Source organism: Ochotona princeps, chromosome 11 (genome assembly GCF_030435755.1).
Source record: "Ochotona princeps isolate mOchPri1 chromosome 11, mOchPri1.hap1, whole genome shotgun sequence".
Taxonomy (NCBI): domain Eukaryota; kingdom Metazoa; phylum Chordata; class Mammalia; order Lagomorpha; family Ochotonidae; genus Ochotona; species Ochotona princeps.
Window position 1 is genome coordinate 66577743 of NC_080842.1, and position 9896 is coordinate 66587638.

The following is a 9896-nucleotide window of genomic DNA, read 5'->3' on the forward strand; positions in this document are numbered from 1 at the left end:
AGTGGACGTTTGCCCTGGTTAAGATGCCCATATTCCAGGTGTGCTGGAGCCCTGGGTCCAGCTTCCTACAAATGTCCATGCTGGGAGTGGCAGAGAGGGCCCAAGTAGCTGGCACCTGCCACCCATGCAGGAAGGCCGCATGGAATCCCAGGATCTCGAATTTGGCCTGCCACAGTCCCAGCTGTTTCAGACATTTGAGAAGTGAACCAGTGGATGGAAGCTTACTCTCTCCAAAACAACAACAAAAACAAACAACCCAAGTTGATCATAGGTTTCACAGGATTTGTACAATTTTCGTGTACAATGTCTTTCTAAGTCCATAAGGGTGAGCAGATTGGGGGGCATAGAAACAGCAGCTCATTTCTCACAGTTCTGCAGAGTGGGAAGCTTAAGTCCAATATCTCTCGTTTCAGTGTTTGATCCAGATTGGAATCTTGCTTCACAAATGGCAGTTTTGGTTTATGCTTACATGGGGCTAAGTTGATCCTCTGAAGTCTCTTTTGTAAGGGCAATGAAGCCATTCAGTAGGAATTCTTATGATCTCATTGTCATCCAAGAGGCTGCACATCCTAGCACCATCACCATGCAGGGTGTCGTGGCACAGCACGTTAAGCTGCTTCTTGGGACTTCTAGATCCCACATGAGTGCCCAGTTTGAGTCCACGTTACTCCACTTCCAATACAGTCTGTCACCAATGCATAGCCTATCAGACAGCAAATGATGGTTCAATTACTTGGGACCCTGTATTCCATGTGGGAGACTCTGGTAGAATTCTAGGTTCCTGAATTTGGCCAGGCCCAGCCAAGCTTGGATGGGCATTTGGGGAGTAAAGTAGTAGATGGAAGATCTTTCTTTGTCCTTCCAAAAAATAAATAAATAAATATTTTGAAAAATTATCAGACATATAAGCAGACTGGGAAAACAAAGAAAAAACATCAAGAGAGATAAAAAGTAAAGATTATCACAAGTTATCCTAATAATGTAGTGATTGAACACTGCTTTTCAAATAACTAAAGTTAATATGCATAAGAATTCTGCAAGATTAAAAATTTTGACAATCAAAAATTACAGTAAAAAGTTACAATATAAAGTATATGAATGACATCTCTAACAAAGTGAATCTAAGTTACAAGCATTTACTCAGCTATAGAAAACATATTTTTTGTGAGTCAATATTAAATGTTCATGCGGCACCGAGTTGTTCTGATACCTGAAGCCTGCTGGACTAGCCACGCTCTGCACACGCACCTGCAACCACCAATCATCTGCCCATCTCTTCCAGCTGCAACTATTCAAGCTGGTGTCATATTTGCATTCTGATTTCATTTCAACGGGCTCTGCACAAATATCTTGGGCCAATGCATTTTACATTTCTTGGGGCTCAGTTTCCTCATTTTGTGAGGAGTATTTGGACAAGACAGTGCTGAAAAACATGGTCCCTGGTGGCACACAGGTCTGGACTCCTAACTGCATGGGCTGCATAAGCCTTAGTAGGTGACTTCACCTCTTCATTCCTCAGCAACATCATATACAAAGGAGGAATGGTAACAGTACTTACAGGAAGATTACAGACATATGTGTGCCTTGTATGGAAAGATGCGTAATAATGAACACTCAATGATTTCCTTCTTTCTCCATTTTTCCCCTCTTTTCTGCCTCCTTTTTATATGTAGAATGCCAAGTACTACGCTGGGCACTCAAGTGCTGCTGCTGCTTCTATAATATTTACTTGCAGGCAAAATGTAGTCATATGTGATATATGAATTTGAGAAAACCTGTCAATGATAAAAGACAATAATTCACTTTTCCTACACTTACGGATTACACTAAGATGGTCTTCTCCCTTATACTCTGAAACCTTGGAGAAAAATAACTGTATGGTATTTATTTCACTATCTCTATGGTGTTTGTTATGGTGTCCAGGAAAGCATGAAATGAGATACATTGGAGAAAATGTGGAAGAAATCGGTACGAAAGCAGGGAAAAACGTTCTGAATCAGAAATAAGATAAAATGCAAATGCCTCTCACCCTTTCACATGCTCAAACCAGGAAAAGAAACACTTTCGTTCGAAACAGTTTTCCATAGGTTTCAGTAACCTAGAGAATTAGATGACTCATGTTACAAAATACCATTGTTTTCTGCACATCACCTTTCACAGCAACCAATATTGTACAAGAGGATGGTTACATGGGATCATCAGTAGTTATCAATGTCTCAAACCTAAGTAATGAGATCCTGCAGTTTATTTGAAATAAAAGGAAAGTCTCCCTGAACACAGCGGTATTTATTTTCAGGAGACAGTGTGACAGCTAAAATCCAGAGAATTTTTCTAATTCATTGCAGAAGACAGTATCATGAAGGGACTTTATATGTACGGTAACGCACTGATGTGCAAAAATGCGGCATTCTTCATAAGTCTCAGGCCTATTTGTATGCTCTGTTAGATGCATGATAAACATTTGTTCTGCGAGTTGAACTTTAGGCTAAAATTCTTTAAAATATTACTTGGAGTGGGCCTTCCTGCCAATCTTGAAGTAGTTGAAAAGTCTAGTTCACTAACCCAGGAACATAATGTTCTACATACTTTGTGCACTAGAAATCAATCGTAAACTAGGAAGGCGCCACACCTACTGCTAACTTCACTGTTGCCTCAGTGTTGAGCGCCCACATCAGGATGATGAGTCCTCGCCAGGAATGATACATTGTTCTTGTGGTCATCCTGAAAGACCAGTGAGATGGGAGTGTTCAGGCAGACTCAAAGCTACTACAGAATCCAAAGCAGTTGCTGAATCACACAAATGATATTTTTTGTAGTTCTTTTGAAAAAGCTGCACAGTAGGACCCAGTGTGGTAGCCTAGTAGCTAAAGTCCTCGCCTTGAACGTGTCAGGATGCCGTATGGGCACCGGTTCTAATCCCAGCAGCCCTGCTTCCCTTCTAGCTCCCTGCTTATGCCTGGGAAAGCAGTCAATGACAGCCCAAAGCCTTGGCACTCTGCACCTGTGTGGAAGACCTGGAAGAGGCTCCAGGCTGCTAGCTACAAATTTGCTCAGCTCCAGCCGTTGTGGCTTCTTGGACAGAAGATCTTCCTCTCTGTCACTTCTCCTCTCTGTATAGCTGACTTCCCAATAAAAATTTTGAAAACCTTAAAAAAAGAGAGAAAGAACAGTAGTCAAGACTATCTAATACTAGTATGATGATGGACACACAGTCAATGGGCCCAAATACAGATCCCCACTAGTAGGATTCATTTATTTATTTATTTTTTAGCAAGGATGCCAAGTTAAGTTTTTTCAATTAATGGTTTAGGCTAACTAGAACATTAAAAAAATTAACCTTAAATTTTACCTCACATTTATATACCAGTACCAATTCTATACTGATCACAGCTCTACATGAAAAACCTAAACACAATAAACTCCGGAAGAGAGCACAGAGGGAAATATTTGTGACTTGCGTTAGGCAAATATTTCTTAGACATAATTATCAGAGACAGAGTCAAAGAGAAACAATGATGAAAATAGACTTCATCGAGATGGAGAACAACCATAACCTGGCAGAATATGTTTACCCAGCATAAATCCTACAAACAGCTAATACTTAGAAGAAGTGGAAATGCTCATGAGAACAAAAAGATTTAAACAATTTTTTTTTGACTGACCACAAGATATGGAGGTATTTAACAAAAGAACATGTCTGAGGGAAGGGCATTGTGTAGAGCGGGTAAAGCTGCTGCTGCCTGCGTAGCCAGCATCCCAAATGGCTGTTGGTTTGTGTCCTGGCTTCTTCCAATCCCACTATGTGCTGGTGGCCTGAGGAAAAACAGCAGGTGAGGGTCCAAGTACGTGGGTACCTAATGCCCACACGAGAGGTCCAACTGAAGCTTCTGGCTCCTCACATCATACTGGCCCAGTACTGGCTGTTGCAGCCACCTGGGGTAGTGGACCAGCAGATGGGAGATTCATTCCGTCTCTTGATCTATCTTTCAGAATAAGGAATCTTCAAAAATAAACAAGATGTTGGAAGAGCCAATAAGTACTCAAAAATGTTCAACATCACTAGTCATTAACAAAATGAACTAGGACTTGACACCCACTTGAAAGGAGCTGCTGCCTGTGAAGCTGACATCCTGTATGGATGCTCATCTGTATCTTGGCTTTTCCACTTACCATCCAGCTTCTTGTTTTGCCACCACATGGTAGACCCGGCTGAAGCCCTGACCCAGCCCTGGCTGTTGTGGCTACCTGGGAGAGTGAACCAGTGAACAAAATATCTCTCTTTCAAACTTTTAACTTTCAAAATAAATAAAAATGTTCTTAAAAATCACAAAAGGTGGGCCAAGAGCAATGGCTCAATCAGCTAATCACCCCCTTACTGGAACCTATATTGGTGCCGGCTCGTGTCTGGCTGCTCCACTCCCATCCAGGTTCCTTGCTTGTAGCCTGGGAAAGCAGTGATGGATGGCCAATGCCTTGGGACCCCGGACATATGTGGGAGACCTGGAGGAGGTTCCTGGCTGCTGGCTAAACCAGCAGATAGAAGAAGTTTCTGTCTCTCCTTCTCTGTAAATCTTTCAAATAAGAATAATGCTTGAATAAAACAAAATAAAACTTTTAAAAAAGCTAGATAGTGGAAATTTTAAACTTTGATGGCCAGTCTGTCACAACTACTTGATCATGCTGTTATTGCATAAAGGTAGCTATAGATAATATAAAAAAGTTATTTTGCTATCAAAAAATTAGGATCATGGAAATTAGCTCTTGAAAAAGAGGAAAGAAAGGAAAGCAAGGTTGAGTGCAGCATATCCTATCTACTTAACCTCTGAACATGAGTGAGTTCTACTCAGATCAACTGATGCCTGCGCCCCAAGACTTCCCTTTGGAAATCAGTGGTTGAACTCGGTGGTGTATGCAGGTCAACACATGGGTTACACTGGCTTAGTGGAAGTGAGGAAAACCAAGAGTCTGCTTGAAATAGGCACTTTTCACAGAAGGAAAGAAAAAACATGAGGAAAGAGTGCTCAATGAATAAACCATATGAATGATTCAGAAAATGAAATTCACCACATGACGAGCAAAAACAAAACAAAACAAAACGGGGACGATGAACGCCGGCTCTATGGCACCAGCACTGGCAAGCATTGCTACTGGAAGGGGAAAGCAGCTTTGCAAACAGACTGCATTGAGAAACAGTATGTGGGAGCCAGGTACACCCAGGCCCAAGCACTCTATCCTGCATAACACTGCCCTGGAATCTGGCACATGTGAAGGCAAACACCATAAATAGAGGGCTGCTTCCAGCAGCATGCTTACCGCAGCCAACGCAAAAGAATCCACAGCTTTTCAACAATGGAGAGGTATTGCATCTGCAACCAAAGGTTCATGGCAAATTCATCTTATGAGAAAACTAAGCAAGGGTTTCACATAGTTTGGCATCCAAACCTATTTTTTTTTAAATATTTTTTATTTGAAAGATTTACAGAGAGGACACACACACACATACACACACACACACACACACACACGGAGGGAGGGAGGAGAGAGAGAAAAAGGTGTCTTCTGCCTGCTAGTTATTTCCTCAAATTGCTGCAATAGCTGGAGCTGAGTTGATCCAAAACAAGCAGCCCAGGAGCTTCGTCTAGTTCTCCCAAGCTGCTTTCCCAGTCCATGAGCAGAGAGCTTGATTGCAAGTGCAGCAGCCAGAACTCGAACCAGCACATATGGGATACTGGTGCTGCAGGTGGAGGATTAGTGTGCTATGCCACTGTGCCACCACCACAAAACTATTTTTCTAGTTTCAAAACTAGTTTTCTCATAAATTTTTGGAAATACTGTTATATCTTATACAAAATAATGTTAAGCAAGCCTAGACACACGAACAGACACAGTTTTGATTCTGTTTTTAAAAATAAAAGTATGTTGTTTGGGAATTCACACTTGTATTTTACAACTGTATTAAAGGCAGAAGACAGGAAGAATCTGCTTCTGAAGATGGAAAGAATGGTTATGCCTAACAGGACATACAAAGCTTTCAGGATAAATTCCTCCCCTAAATTAATCCTTAAAGATGCTGTTTGAGACAGAGAGGTGGGGCCGGGGAGGGGAGCACAAGCAGAGGGCAAGCAGCTCACACCTCGAGTCCGGGCACTTTCCAGACACCTGTTGGCGGCCAAGACTGGGCCAGCTGCACGGCCAGGGGGAGGCCAGCAGCTGGGCACTCAGTTGGCTGTGTGGGTGGCAGGAAGCCAACTACACCAGCCATTATTTTCTGCCTCCCAGGACTGGCTTTAGGCAGAAAGCTGGAAGCTGGAATAAAACAATAAGCCAGAGTCTAGAATCAAAGCTGTGCACTCAGATACAGGACCCGAGAGTCTCGGCTGCTAGGGCCAAACGCCTATTCTCTTCATCACTGCTGAGTGTCCAACTAACTGAATGCTCCGGATGCAACACCTACATGCACACTGCTGCACGATAACCACCGTCCCCAGAGCTTCTTCCACTACCCCGAACTGACACTGTACCAACCAAACAGTAACCCCTGCCACCCATCCCCCCACTCTCCTGGCGAATGCCACGACAATAATAATGCTGCTATGAAAGAAGGTGTGTGTCTGAACCTCTGCTTTCATCAATATTCTTTCTTTACAAAAGTTTTAGTCATAACATGAACTGATGCTGAAGTAGTTTTTATATATGTGGATTAGATTTGAAAAAATGGGTTTTAAAAAATCCCATAGGCCTGGGACTCAGTTATCGTGGAAAACAGGATTCTATTTGCATATCTCTTACTATGGCTTCCTTATTTACATTTTCCTCTGTAAATTTCACTAGTGAAACAGAACACATGAAGCAGGGTGCACTGGCGTAGTCATCAGCAGGACAAGCTGTTCACATGGACAACGCGGCTGGAATGTGTGTGTGTGGGGGGTATGACTGCAAAGAAACACAGAGCTGTCTTAGGAGGAAACAATGTCTGAGACTGAAAAATGAACAAGGTAAGTGTGCTATGATATTGTAAAAACGTTAACACTGGTGTCAAAAATGGTGCTTTCCCAGGAGAGGATGTGGAACAGATACAATTGAACCTTACTTGTTTTGCAATCTGTGCAAATCAATTTAAAAATACTTAAATACATATTTAAATAAACATCAGCTATGCTTAAATGCAACTTTCCACATTTAGTATGTTCAATTGTAATCAGCACCTTTAAGCTATTTTCTCTCCTTTGTTGTAATTTCAAATATTATCCAGCTTTTGTTTTCTTAGAGTTTTATGTCTCTAATACTTAGGATTTCCAAACTGCGTTAAGATTTTTAGCCACCTCTTGTTAGCTCCCTATGCATTACACTTTTTAGACATTTAAAAAATTTTTTATTGGAAAGTCAGATATATAGACAAGAGGAGAGAGAGGAAGATCTTCTGTCTGCTGATTCACTCCCCAAGCGGCCACGACAGCCGGAGTTGTGCTGATCCAAAGCCAGGAACCTGGAGCCCCTTCCGAGTCTCCCACGTGGGTGCAGGGTCCCAAAACTTTGGGCTGTCCTCAACTGTCTTCCCAGGACACAAGCAGGGAGCTGGACTGCAAGCGGGGCTGCTGGGATTAGAACTGATGCCCATTTGGCATCCTGGCACGTGCAAGGCAGGCAGCATCCCATGTCTTCCTGTTTTTTTGATAATCTTCCTTTTTTAGTGGAAAACATCGTCAATTAATTCTGCCAGGATTTGTGAGGTCTCTACTTTGAAATCTTTTAATTCTTTCTTTGGTAAAAGTTTCAAGTTAACTGTTTTATGTGAAATTCTTAAGGAAAATTATCTCAAAGCAATGAAAATTATTTCAGAGAAACATTATTTGCCTTCACACTTGCTACAACTATCACTGTCTGCCTGGAGTCTGTGTTGATCTGGCCTTTCACCCACAAGGCTGTAAGATGGCCTGGTGACTGAGGACCCTGCAGAGTCAGGGCTTAATGCTTCATTAGGAAGAAGAGGCTGTTGTTTTTATATATATATAGAGAGATCCCAGATAAAAAAAATAAATAAAATGGCAGAATAGATCAGGATACTTCTGGGGGGAGACGCATGGCTGATTTACTCAGAGGGAACAGTGAGAGTGCCACAGTGCCAAGAGCTCCTGAAGTCAAAGTTACCCCATTGAAGGAGCCTCTGTGATGACTTGCAGAATATGAAAATGACTTTCACTGTCTCCAACACTTAAAGCCAAAAAAAAAGAAAAAAGGTCATGATCAATGCCATTATTTTCTGAAAAAGCAATGGAAATCTTTCCGTCTTCCATTCTAGCACTGCACAGCAATTTTTAGGTAGAACTCTAGCTTTGTTCCAGTTAGAAGTAGGTCTGCTCCAGTTAGTTAGGATAAGGAACTTGGGTGGCACATGCATATTTTCCATCTCTTTCTTTGTCCCCACCGTACAAAGTGGACACTGAAGGCCCCACAGGCTGTGCAGAAAATAAGTACTCAGGTCATAGGGCAAATTGTTTCCAACCAGAGTATCTGAGGAAGTGCCACGAAAATTACACACTTGGCAGAATGGAGATCAAGTCACGCCTAACTTTCTAGAAGTGACATCAACCTGCAGTCCCACTGCCAAGTACAAATTCCCACAGTACTTGGTGCTAAAGGAAAAGGGCCTCTGGGGAACAAACACTAGACCAGATGGTCATCCCACTTCCCCTCTCGTTCCGTCTCTCAAGATGTGATCAGAAGTACAGTGGTCCGGGCTTCACTATGTCACAAAGCTCTTTAAGCAAGACTTAACCACTGTCTCTGGATGTTTTGGGTGGTGGTTAGAAAGAAGAATAAGATTCCACAACTATGCCAATAACTTAATAGTTTATTAGTCAGTCAACAATATTACAAATATTTAAAAATTACTTAATATAAATAGTTGGCAGCAAACTATTCCATTACAGAGTTAAATTACCAGTACAACAGACAGACTGGAGATTTAGACACCTGGAAGATAACAAGAAAATAAACTAAAATATTTAACACAAAAATTTAAGCTGAAGGCGTTTACCTAGTGTTCATAAAAGCATGGGTTCTCTTTTTATTTAGAAAAAAATAAAAAACGGCTTTAACACCCATTTAGGAATATAAAATAAAATCAACTGAAAATATTAATTTGCATATCAAAGAACCACTTATAATTACAATCCAAACACTCCATAAACCACTTGTGCGATTCTATACAGAAACTGGGAATTAGAAACTAGTTGCTTTAATATTACAAAGATTTCAGCTCCAAAAATAATTCAACATAAAATAAACTTTAGCAATTAGTGTCATAAAATTATATATTTCCACATAAAAATACAAAATAATATTAATGACAAGAATATGAAAAATTATTCCAAGTATTTACTACTATTAAAATAAAATAAAACCCAAAAAAAACAAAATAGAAATATGCATGAAAAAAGTCTCTCCTTTTGTTAGCAAAACACTATCCAAAATAACTACAATCATTTACATCAGTACAAAGATTTCTGGATTTAAAAAATAGTTGCAATGACAAAAGGGGTATCTTTTCTGACAGTAAAAAATGACACTGTGGATAAAATCTGCAAAATATGCAATGAAAAAAATAAATTTGCATTAAAAAGGTTTACACTGTTATTTTTTTATACAAACATTAGAAACAGTATTGCACATCACAACACAGAATCGAGGTTAGTCAGCCTTCCAAAATGTGTTATATTCAAGTTTTGTAGCATCTTTGAGGAGAGGCTCTGTGCAGCCAGATGCAACAGGGATAAAATATCAAGTGTTTTCCATACACAAATATATAAATGCTAAATGTTTCCTTCTTAACAAAAAGTGTGGATTTTTAAAGTATTTTTTTTCCTCCACAGTCATACTTTTGGGCAGCAATGTGA

General features: G+C 40.6%; 1 long non-coding RNA gene across 1 annotated transcript; it reads right to left on the reverse strand.

Moving 5' to 3' along the window:
* Positions 1 to 713: 713 nt before the first annotated feature.
* Positions 714 to 2755, reverse strand: LOC131481452 (uncharacterized). Its single transcript, XR_009246346.1, has 3 exons — positions 2641 to 2755; positions 1559 to 1775; positions 714 to 858 (listed from the first exon to the last, which is right to left on the reverse strand). It is a non-coding gene; the product is annotated as an uncharacterized LOC131481452 (long non-coding RNA).
* Positions 2756 to 9896: the final 7141 nt, after the last annotated feature.